General features: G+C 42.9%; 1 protein-coding gene, 1 long non-coding RNA gene and 1 pseudogene across 4 annotated transcripts in view; 1 reads left to right on the top strand and 2 right to left on the bottom strand.

Moving 5' to 3' along the window:
• Nucleotides 1-5435, bottom strand: part of Nfe2l2 (nuclear factor, erythroid 2 like 2) — an 84915-nt gene extending 79480 nt beyond the window's left edge. The window contains exon 1 of one of the 2 annotated variants that reach the window (XM_010607062.3): nucleotides 5339-5435. The gene's annotated coding sequence lies outside the window, so the exon portion shown is untranslated. The remainder of the gene's footprint in view (nucleotides 1-5338) is intronic. The other variant, XM_033756396.1, reaches the window with a different exon arrangement.
• Nucleotides 3553-5369, top strand: LOC104850252 (annotated as a pseudogene).
• Nucleotides 5436-8205: 2770 nt separating the features above from the next.
• The window catches only part of LOC104850226, a 35248-nt gene continuing 27023 nt past the window's right edge, over nucleotides 8206-16430 (bottom strand). Inside the window, exons 3-4 of one of the 2 annotated variants that reach the window (XR_004514437.1) lie at nucleotides 12744-12860; nucleotides 8206-9170 (exon numbers count right to left, since the gene is read on the bottom strand). This is a non-coding gene — a long non-coding RNA (uncharacterized LOC104850226). Of the gene's footprint in view, nucleotides 9171-9637; nucleotides 9895-12743; nucleotides 12861-16430 lie in introns of those variants that run through there. The other variant, XR_776918.2, reaches the window with a different exon arrangement.

Here is a 16430-nt window from a genome sequence, read left to right as displayed (position 1 = left end):
AAAAAAAAAAAAAAAAAAAAAAAAAAGAGCAAAGATTTTAAGACTACCAAATCTTTTTAGAAATCCAAAAGAGATTTTAAAAAGATTTTTTTCTCTCTCTCAAAATAAATTTTGGGCCTATTATGTCAAATAAACTTTAGGATGATTTTTTTTTTCTTTTTTGAGACATCTCACTATAGAGTTCAGGCTAGACTTGAATTCATTATGTAGCCCAGACTCACAGAGCTCCTCCTGCCTCAGCCTCTTGATGCTGGGATTACAAACTAGAATGATTAATTTTGACGGGTTATTACAACAGCCAAATAACTCATTGCAGGAGCTGGGCTTCTCCCTAACATTTGTGTGGCCAAGGGAGATGAAAACAAAGGCAGATCCCTACTCCAGATGTCCACCTACAAAATGCTGTGAATCAAACTGTTAAATAAAACATGCTCTATTATCCTATTCTGATAATTGTCTTCCTAAAAACCTGAAGGCCAGGTTTGAATGAACAATTCTTGGGCACCTGGGAGGACCTGGAGGGGTGGGAGGATTGGACCCCAGCCACTACCTGAAGCTCCCCTTTTTCTTCCACAGTCTTGTCCCCCTCGGGCCGAGGCCACATCCCGGTAGCCTGGGCTGCTCTGGGCCCGGGGAGGAAGTCTAGGTGGCCCTGGAAGTCGTCTGGGGGCCTTTGAAAAAGGAATTCCAAGGTGTGGGCTAGCAGGGCTCATCCCCTTCTGCTCCGCTCCCCACCCGGTGATTAGGGACCCGCAGGGAGGTCCGGGGCACTCTCCGGAATGGGCTAACTAGCGCGGGACACCGACCCTGCCTCGGCAGGAGGACGGAGGCCAGGCCTGGCGAGTCCGGACAGGGAGGCCGTGCGTGCCCGCTCAGCCTGTGCAGGGCACAGAAGCGAATCCGACCTTGGCGGAGCGGACCGTCCCGGGTGAGAGCCTGCCCAGAACCGACTGCCGGTTTAGTTAATGATTGCTTGACAGGGGCTTCACCTTTTCACGGTGTGGAGAAAGAGCCTGGAAGGCTTGTGTTGTGTTGTTGTTTTTTGCTCTTCCCACTTCTGGGGGTTGAAAGTAGGGCTTCGTGCATGTTAGGAGAGCCAGCTACACATTTAGCCCTTTTAAAAGACTTCTGTTCTTCTAGATTTGAGACAAGAGCGCTCTAAGGTGCCCAGGCTGGCCTTGAACCTGTGAGCATCCTACCTTGGCCTCCTGAGCATCTGGGATCGCAGGCATGCGTTACCTCGCCCAAAGAGTCTAGTGTTATTTCTGTCAGGGCCACCGAACCTTCTGTTTGTCCCATGCACTGTGATCCCCGTCCCCTCTCCCTGCACCACTCTCACAGTGCCAAGGGCCCATCCGTCCTCGCTTACCTTTCCCTCAGCCTGTTACCCACACCGACATTGTAACAGTCCGGACAGGTGCTTCCTCCGGTTGGTCCTTCACTCATTCCTGTCTTCCTGCACTGAGTGAAGTCCAGGGCTACTGTTTCTGTCCCCAACAGAAGATACTGCTGCAGAAAATTTAAAACTCAGGTGCAAGCCGATGTCAGCTGGTTGGCTCTAGCTGAACCCTCAATGATACCAGATAATTCTCGGATTTTTCAAAATTGCCTTCCTACCACATTCCCTGGTCACTGTTCCTCTTCTACATCTTTCTGATTGCCTTCAAGCGCCAATCCCACTTTTGTGTATAACTTTCGCCTCCTGCTTATGGAAAGAAGCCTACTGAGAAGTATTTAAAGATGATGCCTCCTCCTCTTTTGCCTCACTTCAGAGGAAGAAGAAGAGAGCTTGCTCCTTCCCAGGGATGGTTTTACTCTTGGGTTCTGAATCCTATGGACTCATTCCCTGTGTACAATGGGTCAGGCATGGGCCTTGCTCTGTTCTGCCCTTGTTCCTTAGCATGCTAGTTTTCTTCCTTACTTTTTTTCCCCTCTTGAGATAGGGTCGCACGATGTAGCCTTGGCTGGCATTGAACTCATGACCTTCCTGCTTCAGCCTCCCAAGTGCCGGGATTATACTATCACATCCTCCTCTCCCTTACTCTTCATTTCATCAAAACATATAGGTCCTGCTGGGCATGATGGCACACGCCTGTAATCCCAGCACTCGGGAGGCTGAGGCAGGAGGATCGCTGTGAGTACGAGACCAGCCTGGGCTACATAGTGAGTTCCAAGTCAGTTTCAATTACATAGTGAGAGACCATGTCTCAGAAAAACCAAAAACACAAAACCAAAAACAAAAAAACAAAGGAAAACAAACAAACAAAAAACATATAGGTCTGCCCACCCCTCCCCCTTCCTTCTTCCTCTTCCCTTTCTTTGTGTGCTGGGTATTGAACCCAGAGCTTCCCACCTGCTAAGGAAATGCTCTACCACTGAGCTAAATCCCCAGCCCAGCATCCAGTGTTTTGGCCCTTCTCCTACTGTCCCCACCAGTCAGTAGTACAGGGTTCTGGTTCATTTCTCTTTCTACCGAACTGAGACGGCACTGTCCGTCACTTTGCACCTGTTTTTCTTTGCCTTGTCAGTCTCCTTGCCCTCTGGCCCTTCTGTCCCATCTTCTCAGTGGATTCAAATCTTAGATCAACCCGACCATGTATTCGCTCAGCTTTTATTGTGGGCAGTGCAAAGTGTTAGAGGGAAACCACACAGCTGTGTGGACCAGTGCCCATGGCAATTTTGGTGTCCAACTCAGATGCTCGGGAGGCAATAATCGTCTTATTTGTGCTTTCTTCCTGTCGCCTGCTCTTGGTAACAGTTCTAATCCTGTGGCACACTCGTTTCTTTCCCTCTCACCATCTTCCAGCCACCATCCTTTCTGCACCTGCCAAAACTTGGGAGAAATCCTGAATTCCTCTTTCCTTTCTCTTCCTCCTCAGTGCACTCGGTAATCACATCCTTCGGTCTTCCTTGCCAGACATCCCCTACACCCACCCTCTTCACTTCATGTTGTCATTTTCTTAACTCAAGCCACCATTTCCATCTGATATGAGCTTCATCGCTCTCCAGCCCATGCTCCATCGTCCTCCCAGGGTGATATTTGCTTAGGGAAGGGAAGTAGAGGCTGAGTTAGACGTGGGGAGCAGGAGACAGAGTCAAAAGAGAAGAAAACCCAGTGTCTAGAAGCAAAAGGACTTCGTTGAGTGGGAAACGGAAGCGTGTACCATCGAAACCCTCTTCTCTTCGTGAAATCTTTAGTCAAACAAACCTACACTGTCTATCTAGGACCTTGAATTCATGACCAATGGCTTACGTTGCCTATTGCTTTGTGGACTTGATTAGCTTTTAGGGAAACAATAAAGCCCTGCGTCTTTCTGTAAGATGATAAGAGTGACCATGAGGGTGACTATTACTTGGCTTGCCTATTTATTTATAACAAGTATTTATTGCACCCATCAGGTACCAGGCACATGCTAATTGCTAGACACAGACAGCCATGGCTTTGCCTTAAAAAGCATTCTTCGTTTAGTGGGAGAACACACACAAGAAAGCATCACGGGTCACAAGTGCTCTGACACCAGGAGGTTATGGATATGCATAGATCCAGGACACATGTTGTCAGGGGCCTGGAAGACTTCCTGGGGAAATGACGTTGAACCCGAGAGCGCAGGAATGTGTGGGAACTATCGAGGTGCGGAGAAAGTGGGAGAGGATCTTCTAGGAATGTGGAAAAGTCCAGAGGGAAGAGCGAGTGCAGAAGTGAGAGAGGAAATTGTGGGGAGTGAGGCGGATGAAGTAATCTATGGGCAGACCTGGATTTTTATGTTATGTTTAAAAGTTTAGGCTTTATCTTAAAGGCGCTAGGAAACTACAGATGGTTTAAGCAAGTGAATGACCTGTTTAGACTTGTGATTTGCAAAGAGCACATGACAGGATGATTTGTGAAGTATTAATGGAATATTCACCAGGGTACCAGGGATTGAACTCAGGTCCTTGCGCTTGCCAGGCAGGCGGTGGAACCACTGAGCTAAATCCCTGGCCCAGGATATTCACTTCTCAGTCATCTTTCTCCTCAGCTGTGGACAGCCAACCGGCACCCTGCTTCCCACCCCACCTGCATAGGTGCGCGAGTGAGCACACGTGTGTGCAGTGAAGACCACATCCCGTCTCTCCCTCCCCCATCAGTTTCTTTTGCCACAGAGTGAAAAGCTAATTAATTTTTGTGGAGTTCATCTGCTGTTGAGAAAGACCCAGACTCTGAGTTACAAAGTCTAAAACAAAGGGCTCTGCACACAGAGATGAAACCAAGGAGATGGCACCAATGTGTAAGAGCGAACTGGATCCTCCTCCTCCGTGCTCTGAGGGGAGGAGAAATAGCCTGCTACAGAGGGGAGTACACTAAGCAAGAGGAAGGGACATTGCTGCACTGCTTTCTGGGTTTGTGGGGAACGTGGTTGCTCTCGGAGGTGAAGGCTGCGGCACTCGTATCCTCTATGGGAACCCAACCAGCCCATCACCGCTCAGCAGAGCCAGCAGACTCTAATATCTTACGTCCTAGAGGACGCATTGGGCCCTGTCTGTATTGACAGAATAAAAAACCACTGCATTAGGACCACCCCAGGGGAGACCAGATGGACACACCCCCAATCACAACATGCAGTCGGTCACCAACGGATCTCCATCTTCTTCCTCACTCTCTTTGGGGAGCCAACTCCAAGAGCCCGAAGACTAAGAAGTAAGAACAGATTTATCTGCTCTGCCGCCCGCCGCCCAGAAGGGCACCACTGTGGTTATTCTCTTTCACGGATTGGGAGATACTGGGCGTGAATGGGCAGAAGCCTTTGCAGGTATCAGAAGTTCACATATCAAATACGTCGGCCCACATGCGCCAGTGATGCCTGTAACATTAAACATGAACATGGCTGTGCCTTCTTGGTTTGATATCATTGGGCTTTCCCCAGATTCTCGGGAGGATGAACCTGGGATTAAATGGGCAGCAGAAAATGTAAAAGCTTTTATAGAGCAAGAGGTGATGCCTGGCATTCCTTCTAACAGAATTATTTGGGGAGGATTTTCTCGGGGAGGAGCCTTGTCTCCATACGCTGCTCTAACCACACGGCACAGACTGGCGGGTGTCACTGCGATTAATTTCTGGCTTCCACTTTGGGCTTTATTTCTGCAGGGTCCTATCAGTGGTGTGAACAAAGATATTTCTATTCTCCAGTGCCACTGACACTTTGACCCTTTAGTTCCCCTAATGTTTGGTTCCCTTACTGTTGAAAACTAAAATCGTTGGTAAATCCTGCCAATGTACCCTTCAAAATGTATGAAAGCATGATGCATAGTTCATGTCAACAGGAAATGATGGCTGTCAAGCAATTCATTGATAAACTCCTACCTCCAATTGATTGACGTTGCCAAGAGGCCTTGTGTAGGACACCAGCAGCAAGCCGGGCGTGGTGGCACATGCCTATAATCCCAGCACTCGGGAGGCTGAGGCAGGAGAATTGCTGTGAATTCAAAATCAGCCTGGGCTACACAGTGAGTTCCAGGGTAGTGTCAACAACACAGTGAAACCCTGCCTAAAAAAAAAAGAGAGAGAGAGAGAGAGAGAGAGAGAAACATTTTTATTTCAAGTTATTTTTAAAAATTAGTCTTTTGGGGCCGGGGATTTAGCTCAGTGGTTCTGCCACCTGCCTTTCAAGTGCAAGGACTAGAGTTCAATCCCCGGTACCAAAAAGAAAAAAAAAAAATTAGTCTTTTGTGCAAACATAAAAACAGAAGTCATTTGATTTTAAATAGTCAAAATTTCCAGATTAATAGTAAAAAATTATATGAAAACAAATTTTGGGGTAATAAAGGTTAATCAGAACCCTATGAATATGGTATAATTACTATACAGTTTAAAATTGTAGGAAAAATATATGCTAACTGCTAATTTTCTGCTGCATTTCATCTTACCAAAACAATGGTAAGAATGCATTTTTTTTTGTTTTGTTTTGTTTTGGTTTTTTGAGACAGGGTCTCACTCTGTAGTTCAGACAGCCCTGGAGCCCACTGTGTAGCCCAGGCTGGTCTCGAACTCAAAGCAATCCTCCTGCCTCAGCCTCCCAAGTGCTTGGATTACAGGCGTGTCCACCACACCCAGCAAGAATGCTAACTGATCATGGAAATATCTGGCGATGGACTACATAGGATGTTTATAATGAAGCCATATGCTTATCTGGATTTAAAATTTTTAAACAATCATTTACTATGTCATTCTGCTTTACCTTGAAGAACTGTAGACTTATTTCAGTTATATATATCAGTAAGACCTTATTTATAGTAAGAAATATTCCATTAAAATGGTGCTATAATGTGGGGCAATATAAATGTTTTTCATGGTTTCTATCAATGTGAAATAAAATATAATTCTGAAAAAAAAAGACGAAGCAAGAACAGGGGAAGGATGCACTGCAACTGAATTCTTACTGGGGATTGAACTCAGGCCCTTGTGCTCTCAGGGCAGGCGCAGTGTCACGAAGTTAAACCTCCAGCCCCTTCTCTGGTTGAATTCTGAACAGACCTATTTATAAGATGTGATGGAAAACTATAGCGAATGCTTAAAATTTAAGAATTTATTACCGTACAAGACACATTGCGATGAATTCCACTGAAACCCGCCCCCTCCGACACGCTCATCCCATCGTTCCTGCCATTTCTGGTGCAGTCCTAGAAGTCCTCTTTCACGAATGTCTTTAGTCGCACTGTTGTGGCTGCCTTGGAGTCCTGAACTGATTCCCATGTTCACTTTTCACGGTCATTTTGATGTTGGGGAAGAGCCCGAAGTCGCATGGTGCCAGCTCCAGTGAATGAGGTGAAGGAGGACGCACCTCACTGCTTTTATGAGCCTGCCTTCCTGTTGGACGACATTCAGCAGCATTCTCTGTATTTTTGATCACACTTTGTAAAGACAGTCATGAGAAAGGACTTCCAGGAGGGCTTTAGAAAGTGGTGTGATAGGATAAGTATGCGGGAGGTGAGGGGAATACTCGGAAGGGGATTACTACTGATGCATTTTTTACTGTAATACATTTTTAAAAAATGTAAACATTCAGGGCTAGGGAAAAATGTAAACATTGAGTGTACGTTTTGATCATCCATTGTATGTACTTGCAATTGGCAGAAAAATCACCGGATTCACTCGAGAGGGTCTAGATTAAGTTGTCTGATAGGAAGGAGGCTACAGGATCAAAACCAGAAGTCAAATTAACTCCAGTGGGGTGGAAAGCACTCTGTTTTTGCAGACCTGAGGGTTGTGGACTCTTTTATCTGGGAGATTCCTTGTGCATTACAATCACATGACTACTGTGTGGGGGAATTGGTTTGAAAGGCAAACTGAAAACAGAGTTGTAGGTTGTAGGTGAGGTATGATGGCGGCAGGAGAAAGGCACTAAGTAGGCAATAGGAACAAGAATTTGGAGAGATGCCACTCAACATGTGAGATGATGAAGCGACAGCAGTCAGATGGTACATGAGTTTCTGGCTGCAGAGATAAGACCATAGAAGAGCTCATCACTTATAGCAAATTCAGGAAGATGAATGGATCGAAGAGAACATGAGTTTAGTTTAAAATCCCTGTGGCACCAACTAATACAGTTTTACGCTCAAGAGAAGGGCTGGACAAGGAAGAGATACGTGGGAACATGTAGATGGTGTCCCAGATGCTCAGGCCCAAGAAAGCGTCAACAAGGGATACGTCCAATGGTTCCACAAGGTCACACAAGGAGAGAACTGAAAAGTACCCCTGGAATTTAGCTACAGAAAGATCATGGGTTATCTGGAGACTGCAGTTTTGGGGAGTGAGTGGGAGGTGAGGAAGTTGAAACAGCAAATGTAGACTTTTCCAAGAAGTTTAGCTAGCGCGGGGAGAGAGAACTGTGGGCATGGGGGATGTGGCTTTATTTTTTCATCTCAGAAGGAAGGAACCAGTAGAGGGGAAGAGGTTGAAGATACAGATGGGAGTAAGAAAGAACAACTGAGAGAGAATGGATCCCAAAAAGTAAGGGGCATGAGCGGGTGGTCCACCGAGGACGGCTGGAAGAGAGTGTGGTGGTAGACATTTTAGAAAATGTATTTTATTGTGAGAAAGGGGAAAATCAATTTCTTTTTGTTTGTTTGTTTTTTCCTATATCTCTTACAATTTTTTTTCCTCACAGGGCCAGAGATTTAGCTCAGTGGTGCAGTGCCTGCCTGACAAATGCATGGTTCTGAGTTCGATTCCCTGTACAAACAAAACAAAACAAAACAAAACAAAAACAACTTCTTTCTTCGCAAACTTTTCCTCCACCGCCCCAGGAATCACATTCCATCAGCAAACTCCCTGTGACCTCCAGCCTCTTCACTGAACATTCTTTACCCCTCTGGCCCTAAGAAACCTAGCTAACCCCACCCAGTCACATTGCTTTCTCTACAGCCCTCACAACTGAAGGCTGTTGGCTCAGGTCACACACTGCCATTTCCATGGGTTTCAGTTCTCTGCCCGCTGAGACCCAGGCCACAGAGACAGTTTCCTCCTGAGGCGACCTAAGGGCTCGCAGCCACCAATCGTTTCTTCAGCACAGAAAAGACACTCAACCTTTTGGAGACTCCAAGGGTTTTAGGAGTTGTGTGCAAGGAATGAAGAATAAAAACCAAATATCTACTTCTTATAATATCACCATATCACAGAGAGGAGTAGGAAATGTAGTCGAATAAGAGGATGTCCATTGTCCATTCATAAGAAGGTCCCCTCTCCTGAGCGCACAGAAAGGATGACCAGGTCTGAGCAATGGTGGTTTGGGCAGGCTGCACAGATACAGGAAAATATACGGCAGAAGGAGAACAACCAAGCCTCTCAGGATTCCCCTTTGTCCTGAGTGTACCATGCCTTTAAGACTCCTGGGCTCTGGAAAAGTGAACTGAACAGTGACTCTGGGGATAGGCTGAGAGCACAGGGCTGGCTTGCAGTGCCACATCGTGTGGCCCTTGAGATGGGCGCAGGCTGGTGCCGTGTGATATTCAACATCCCAGCGCCCTTCTCTCCCCATGTACCGCACTATCTCAGTGTCTTTCTGCCTGTTCATTTTAGGGCTCGATTTTAGCTCTAAACTCAAAAGTCCAGGAAAAAGCATCCAGAAGTTGACAGACAGGCGAGTTCTCATTCAAGGGAAGATGTGACATTTAATTTCCTGGAATGATCATTTTCACTAAAAAGGGGAGAGAAAAAGAGAATTTAAAATTTCTCTAGTATATTGTAGGTTGATTTTTTTCCCCCTTAAATATGAACCAAGATCTACTTAGTTTCTTATTTTGGCCTCAGGTTGGTTTATTTATGGGCATACTTATTTTGACTTCCCATGGTGATTTTTTGTTTTACTGCTTAAAAGGCACAGGTCACCTTTTAGCTGCTGTCTAGTTCATTGCACATGAACAATTTAGTGTTCTTTGGAGCACTCTTGAGGCCTTGAAATGCCATACACTGTAGGGGCCAACTTCCTTATGTTTTCCCTGTCAGCAGATTTTCTTGAGACCATCTTGCTGGTAGACCCCATTTTATTGTTTAATGAAGAGATTCAATGAACCACTGAAAGGTAAGGTTTAAAAAAAAAATCCCTAAAGGGGCTTTGAAGTAAAGAATAAAGTTCTCCTCTCCAAGTTTGTTCCACTCCTTTTCATTACTAATTCAACCATAAATTGTGCACTTTTAATGACGTTAGCTTCGTGCTAACTTCCTAAGCCTCGGTGCAGCATCTGGTAACACACGGATCACTTTACAGCAGGTTCAGCATCGGTTGGCAAGGGGGTCGGGAAATAGCACTGCTATACGCACATTTTAAACGAATCCAGTATTTATAGCAGACCAGGCGGCTTGGGGTTTGGCTGGATCAGATGTCCAGTGTAACGGTCAAATGATCATGCTTACATGGTACTCTGCGTGACATAGGGATATTGCCGATATTATTTTTAAGATACAGAAAATATAAGCAGCATGTTAGAGATGCCAATAAAGGGTAAATTCCCTCATTCACTGCTATCAGTTTGTCATGAATTCTTTACGTCTCTAGATAACTGATTAAATCTAATTTGGTAAAAAGAAGTGTCTGCTATCATGCCTTATGTTCTATTTCTTAAAAATACATAAATAAATAAATAAAGACTGTTGGTGTTTGGGCGCAGCTGAAGCCAGACTGCTCGTTTGGCATTTTTTCATCTGTGCTGCCATCTAGAGAGAAGAATTAGAAACACCCAATAAAAACTAGAAGTCCGCAGATGGAATTAAGGGAAAATTGATACTTTAGATTTGTTTGTAGAAAACTTTAAGAAATATCAGTGGCTACGCTGTTATGTTTTGCTCCTCTTCATTGAACCCAATTATAGTACATGATTTGGATATCTGTTTACTGGTTTTTATACAATATTCTAGGCATTGCTGGGAAGCCATTTCCTGGATTCAAGTTGTCTTCTTTATATATAAAACTTGTATTATATTCTTACATATTATATTTTTATAGTCTTATATATAAAATTCAGTTGTGTAAATTTACTGGAAGTTGTAAATGGTCAGACCATGGCCTAAATTTTTTCTATAACTAAATATTAGAAAAATCCTCACATTCCCAGTTCTCTAGGGCTTGGGATGGACTGGAGACCTTAACGTGTGTGTGTGTATGTGTGTCTGAATTAATAAGCAAAAGAAGTTTTTCGATACAGTGGGACAGTTTCCTGAAGTCTGTGTATTCCACAGAACCTACTAGTTTTGTAAGATATTTACAGGTAAAACATTAGTTAAAAAAAAAAATGGGGATCTGTTAGGGAAACCAGTGTTAGACAGTTTTCTCAATTTACCATTGTGGACTGTGAACTTGTAAGAGAGAAAATTGCTGGGCAAGCTTCCCCAAATGTACCTGACCTTGAAACCCTGAGCTTTTCCGAGGACTGGCATTACATGGAGCATACTTTAGGAAACATTAGAACAGGGAAGGAAAGTTGGCCTGCTGTGTGTACTCCATGTGAGAACATGTCAGCACCTCTCCAGTCCTTTTCCCTTTGTCTAAACATTTTTAAAGCTTGTTTTGGGTTGCATGGGTTGAGGAGTTTAACTACAGATGATGGGGTTAGTTTCTCATAAGGACCTCTTTGAGTGTGCTTGTGCAAGCCTAGATGGTGTAAGTTAAATACTCCTGGGCAACCAAGAGAGGTGGTAATCATGATGGAGAAGGCTCCTGCTGGCTTAACATGGTGCACTGTTTTACAGTACAATTTATTTGCTCATGGGTAGATCTACACTGTAAAGTAGTGATAAAATGATGGTCTAGAGATAACATGACAGGTAATACAGTCCTTTGCTCTCATCAAGAATTCTACACTATTTTATGTGCTGTACTTTTATTTGTATGCCAACATGATAGGTTTAGTTACACCAGTGCCATAACAAACAAGTGAGCAATGTCTTGCACTATGATAGCTACAGTGGTACAACCTCTTCAGCTCCATTACAAACTTTTGGGTCCACTGGTCAAATATGAAGTCTACTGTTTTTTTTTTGTTGTTGTTGTTGTTTGTTTGTTTTTGGTACTGGGGGTCCAACTCAGATCCTTGTGCTTGTGAGGCAGACAGTGGAACCACTGAGCTAAATCTTGGCCCATGAAATCTATTGTTGACCTAAGTATTAGTATGCAGCATGTCACTGTACTTTTTTTCTAGCAGGAATGTTTGTTTTTGTTTTTTTTTTTTGAGACAGGGTCTCACTATGTAGTTGAGACTGACTATTAGCCCAGGCTGGTCTCGAACTCACAGCGATCCTCCTGCCTCAACCTCCTGAGTGCTGGGATTACAGGCATGTGCCACCATGCTCAGCCTCTAGCAGGAATGCAAAAGAAGTGGAATTTTTTTTAATAGTTGCTCATTCCAGGTAAAACAATGTTGACCTACAGCATCGGCCAGGTTTTCTCTGCATTTCCATGTCATACAGCAGATGGCAAAATGGCCTCTTTGCTTAGTACACATTTAATGTGCTCTAATTTTGTGTGAGGTACCAATGTGTGGGAAGACAGATTGAGGAAAACATGGTCTTTGTCTAATCATTAATTAAATGGAGCGATAAGCTTACATACACATCACTGAAAGTTCCCTTGTATAGATAAATAATGGTCGTACCAGATTTATTCATCATAACCAAAATAATAGGGCTTTGTTTCTGTGGAGCAAGCCACATTTGTCCAAGGAGAAAGAAATCTGCCTTACAGAAAGGAAGTTGCAGAAGCACCATGATTACAGCATTTCACCCTATTTAAAAAAACTAAAACGTCTTATCTGTCTTCATCCTAGGAAATGCCATTCTTGATGAGACTAGGTGAATAATATTAATTTTTCTCTTTTGATAATCTTTTTCACTTTAGAAAAGGGAGTATATAATTCACACTTTTGCCCCAAGAAGTTGTTTCTGGCTAGGTGTTGATAAAGGTGATAAAAAACACTTCTTACAAGGGAAATTTTTTGTTGGTGGAGTTTTCTTCCCTCCTCCTCCCTCCCCCTCCTGGACAGAGCCTTGAACTCCCTATGTGGCCCAGGCAGGCCTTGAACTCCAGTGATTGTCCTGGTTCAGCCTTCTGAGTAGTGGGATTACAGGCGTAAACCACCACACCTGGCTCACATAATTTGGGGGAATAGGGAATGGGTTCATATGAACGCTTTCAATCTTTTTTTTTTTGAGACAGGGTCTCATGCAATTCAGACTGCTCTAGAACTCGCTGTGTAGCCCAGGCTGGTCTCAAACTCACAGTGATCCTCCTGCCTCAGCCTCCAGAGCGCTGGGATTACAGGTGTGCGCCACCATGGCTGGTGAACACTTTCAATCTTATTGCCATTTTTTGCAAGATAATTTCACAATTCTGCACCTGTAAAAGGGGAATAAAATAAAGGTTAATGCATGCCATTTCACAGTAAACCTTTTTTCTTCATGAAATAATTTGAACATGGTCAAGGGAAGTTTCCAGATTTACAAACATATTTTGTAATTAAATCTCAACAATTAGTCAATCCCATGTGAGTCAATTTGTAGCTGACCAAGGACCTTCCCCGGCATAGCTGTCTGATCCTTCCCCAACAAATTCATTTCCTGAAGATATCTAAGAAACTCGTATTGAACTAAAAGTCACCATGTGCCGGGCGAGGTGGTGCACGCCTGTAATCCCAGCACTCAGGAGGCTGAGGCAGGAGGATCACTGTGAGTTCGAGACCAACCTAGGCTACACAGTGAGTTCCAGGTCAGTCTCAACTACACAGTGAGACCCTGTCTCAAAAAACACACAAACAAACAAAACAAAACAAAACAAAAAAAACAAAAATGAACTAAAAGTCACCTTGAAGACAAAGACTAAATATTTTTTATATTTGTAATCTTAACACTGTGCTTCACATGTTGTAAAAGAAGGCAGAAGAGAGAAACAAAGATGAGGAGGGTAAGAGTTAGGGATTTTAGCCTTGGCTTGGCTATATGAATTTAAACCAGTCCTGTCTCCATTTTGTCCCTCAATTTCATTATTTGGAAGACAGAGCTGTTGACCTACTTATCCACCAAGGCAACCTTTAGATTCCAATGGTGGGTGGAACAGCCTGGGGTCACTCTTGGTATAAACAAATCTGTGCTTCTTTATGTCCACTAGGGGGTACTGTAGTACTAGTGCAGTGGTCTACTTTATCTAATTCTTTGGACTAAATTTTTTCTGAATTTACACCCCTTGAAAATATTCCTTACCTTTCAAATTCAAGTCTATACTACAAAGTCTAAAATTTAATTCTGTAATGGATAAACCTAGGAAGAATTCAGCTCAAAGATTTATACAGTTAATAGGGTAGTTAGAATCATAGGGCTACAAACATAGTAATTAGAATCTTGGGATTTTGCTTGAACTAAAAGAAGATCCTTGAAATTCTTTTAAGGAAAACAAAGTGAAAGAAATTCCAGTTCTCATAATAAAAACAAAAACTTAAGTTTACCAAATCTATGTGATGGCAACTATAAAACTACTTAAGAATAATAATAACAACAAAAAAGGTTTAAATAAGATATACCATATTCGTGGATAGAAGACTCAGTATTGGAAAAAATTTTAAATTATTTCCTAAATGTATCCCTAAATATAATACAACTAATCAAAATCTCAATGGGAATGCTTTTGGAAACTTGATGAAAGACTTTAAAATTCATTGAGAAAAATTAAGTTGAAAACCGTCAAGAAAAGAAAAAAGATTAAAGTTTTTGAGGGGGAAGGGGATTTGAACCACCAGATTTTAAAGAAATGATAAAACAGCTGAAATTAAAGTATTATAGTAACAACAAAACAAACAGGCTAATGAAACAATAGCAAATCCAGGAACAAAACCAAACAAGCAGGGTACCTTGGACGTGTGTGTGTGTGTGTGTGTGTGTGTGTGTGTGTGTGTGTGTGTGTGTTGGATACCCAGTCTCTACTGTTCTAAATATGGTAAGCCTTGGTGGTGTGTGTGTGTGTGTGTGTGTGTGTGTGTGTGTGTGTGTTGGCTACCCAGTCTCTACTGTTCTAAATATGGTAGCTGGAAGAAGACACTTCTTTCCCCTTCTAGACAGATAGGACTTGAACACACAGCTGAAGTTTTGTCCGGTAGGATCCTGACATTGGATCTGGAAGGAGGGATGCAAAGGTGCTGGGCTCAGCAGGTTATTTACAGTACAGAAAACGATGATGTTAATAAGGGAGAAGAGAAGGCCTGCAGGTGACAGCTTGAGTAGAAGCATTCTGCTTAGACTCTTCCTGTAACAGTTCTCAGCCGAGTCCGGGAAGCATTCTAATGGACTGTTTTGACTGTGTTTTCTCTAGCCAGCCTTGCTGGGCTTCTGTTTATATCCTGAAACTGGTTTTTATCTTCCCCATAGATTTTGTGAGCTCCTTGGTATCCCTTCCATAAATTCCTTTCTGTTAAAACTAGCTAGGACAGGTTACTAATGCTTGCAAGTAGGAATCTTGACTTCTATAGAAACTGCTAAAGGGGAGTCACAAACCTTAGGACAAGGCAGAGGTCTGATTTCCTGGATTCATTATGTGTAAAGATAATAAAAACTAATTATTAATCAGAGATGAGAATCTGGAAGCCCATGCTTATGGCAGTGGAATTTAATGCCTTTCAGCATGAAGACAAGACAATTTGGGACCTGACAGCAGTTGTCAAAGAACAATTGGAGAGTATGGGGAATTCAGGAGCTGCATTTTAAAGTTGGATACTTTGGTTCACTGATCAGCAAATGAAAATCACTAGGTACTCATTTAAAAACATGAATTAAAATCTGAAGTATGAATTTGTTATAAGAAACTATCCCAGCTTCTGAAACTGGGGGAGCTGTAAACCAGTATTTGTTCTTGTTGATTGCTGACTTGCAAGTTAATTGAATTTTTTCTTTTTAGTACTGGCAATTGAACCCATGAGCACACTATTGTTGCAGATAGGTAATTTAATTAGACATCTTGTAGGCAGTTAGACCGGGCCAGCCCAGGAAGAGCCAACATGGAGGACAATCAAGACACATTCGCTGAAGGCCAGAATTGTAAAAGGAGAGAAACTACTACACCCCTGTGCTTCCCCTGGGGATAAGTAGCAGTGATTGATATTCTAAATAGGCATCAATCACCTGTGTTGGGGGACAAAGTCTTAACCCAGCTTTTCCAGGAAATATCCACCTTACTGAAAATCCTTAAACAGTTGTGACATATCTTGCTCCCCCATTTGACCCTCCTTTAATCAATATTACCTGGCGACTATGCTTGTAATCTTATTGGTTGGTCATGGTTTTGCCTCACCTCATGCCCACCTTGTAATTTGCTATTATGTCTTATAGTTTTGCCCCATTTTGTACCTGCCTCACCACATGGCTTTATTGTATAAAACATCTTTGAGAAGTAGGGTGGACAAGCAATCCAATTTCTGGTCCCTCTTCTGTCTTTCTTAGACAGAAGCTTTCTTTCTCTCAATAAATTTTTTCTACTCTTAACCTCTGTTGTTCCTAGACTTCACTCCTTGATTTTAGAGAACATGAACTCACGTTTCGGAGATCTAGTAGGTTTGGGAGTTAGTTACATCTCTTCCCTCTATATCATTTTGGAGGTCTTCCACTGAGATTACTGGTCAGAGGCAAGAGGTTTTTTTCATAGGTTCTAACATCAGTCTTTTTGCTTCATAGCTTGTTGCTTTTGTTTCATAGGCTCTCAATATTTGTTTCAAAGATTCTGGTTTTTGTTTCATATAAATTCAGGCCTTTGTTTCAAAAGTGTCTTAATTTTAAGTTGTGTTTTATTTATTTATTTACTTATTTATTGTTGTTGTTTTGAGACAGGGTCTCACTATATAGTTGAGACTGACCTGGAACTCACTATGTAGCCCAGGCTGGCCTCAAACTCACAGCAATCCTCCTGCCTCAGCTTCCCGAGTGCTGG

The sequence above is a fragment of the Fukomys damarensis genome, unplaced genomic scaffold, assembly GCF_012274545.1.
Source record: "Fukomys damarensis isolate Sample0158 unplaced genomic scaffold, DMR_v1.0_HiC HiC_scaffold_26, whole genome shotgun sequence".
Lineage (NCBI taxonomy): Eukaryota > Metazoa > Chordata > Mammalia > Rodentia > Bathyergidae > Fukomys > Fukomys damarensis.
This window is presented reverse-complemented; position numbering and strand designations above follow the sequence as displayed.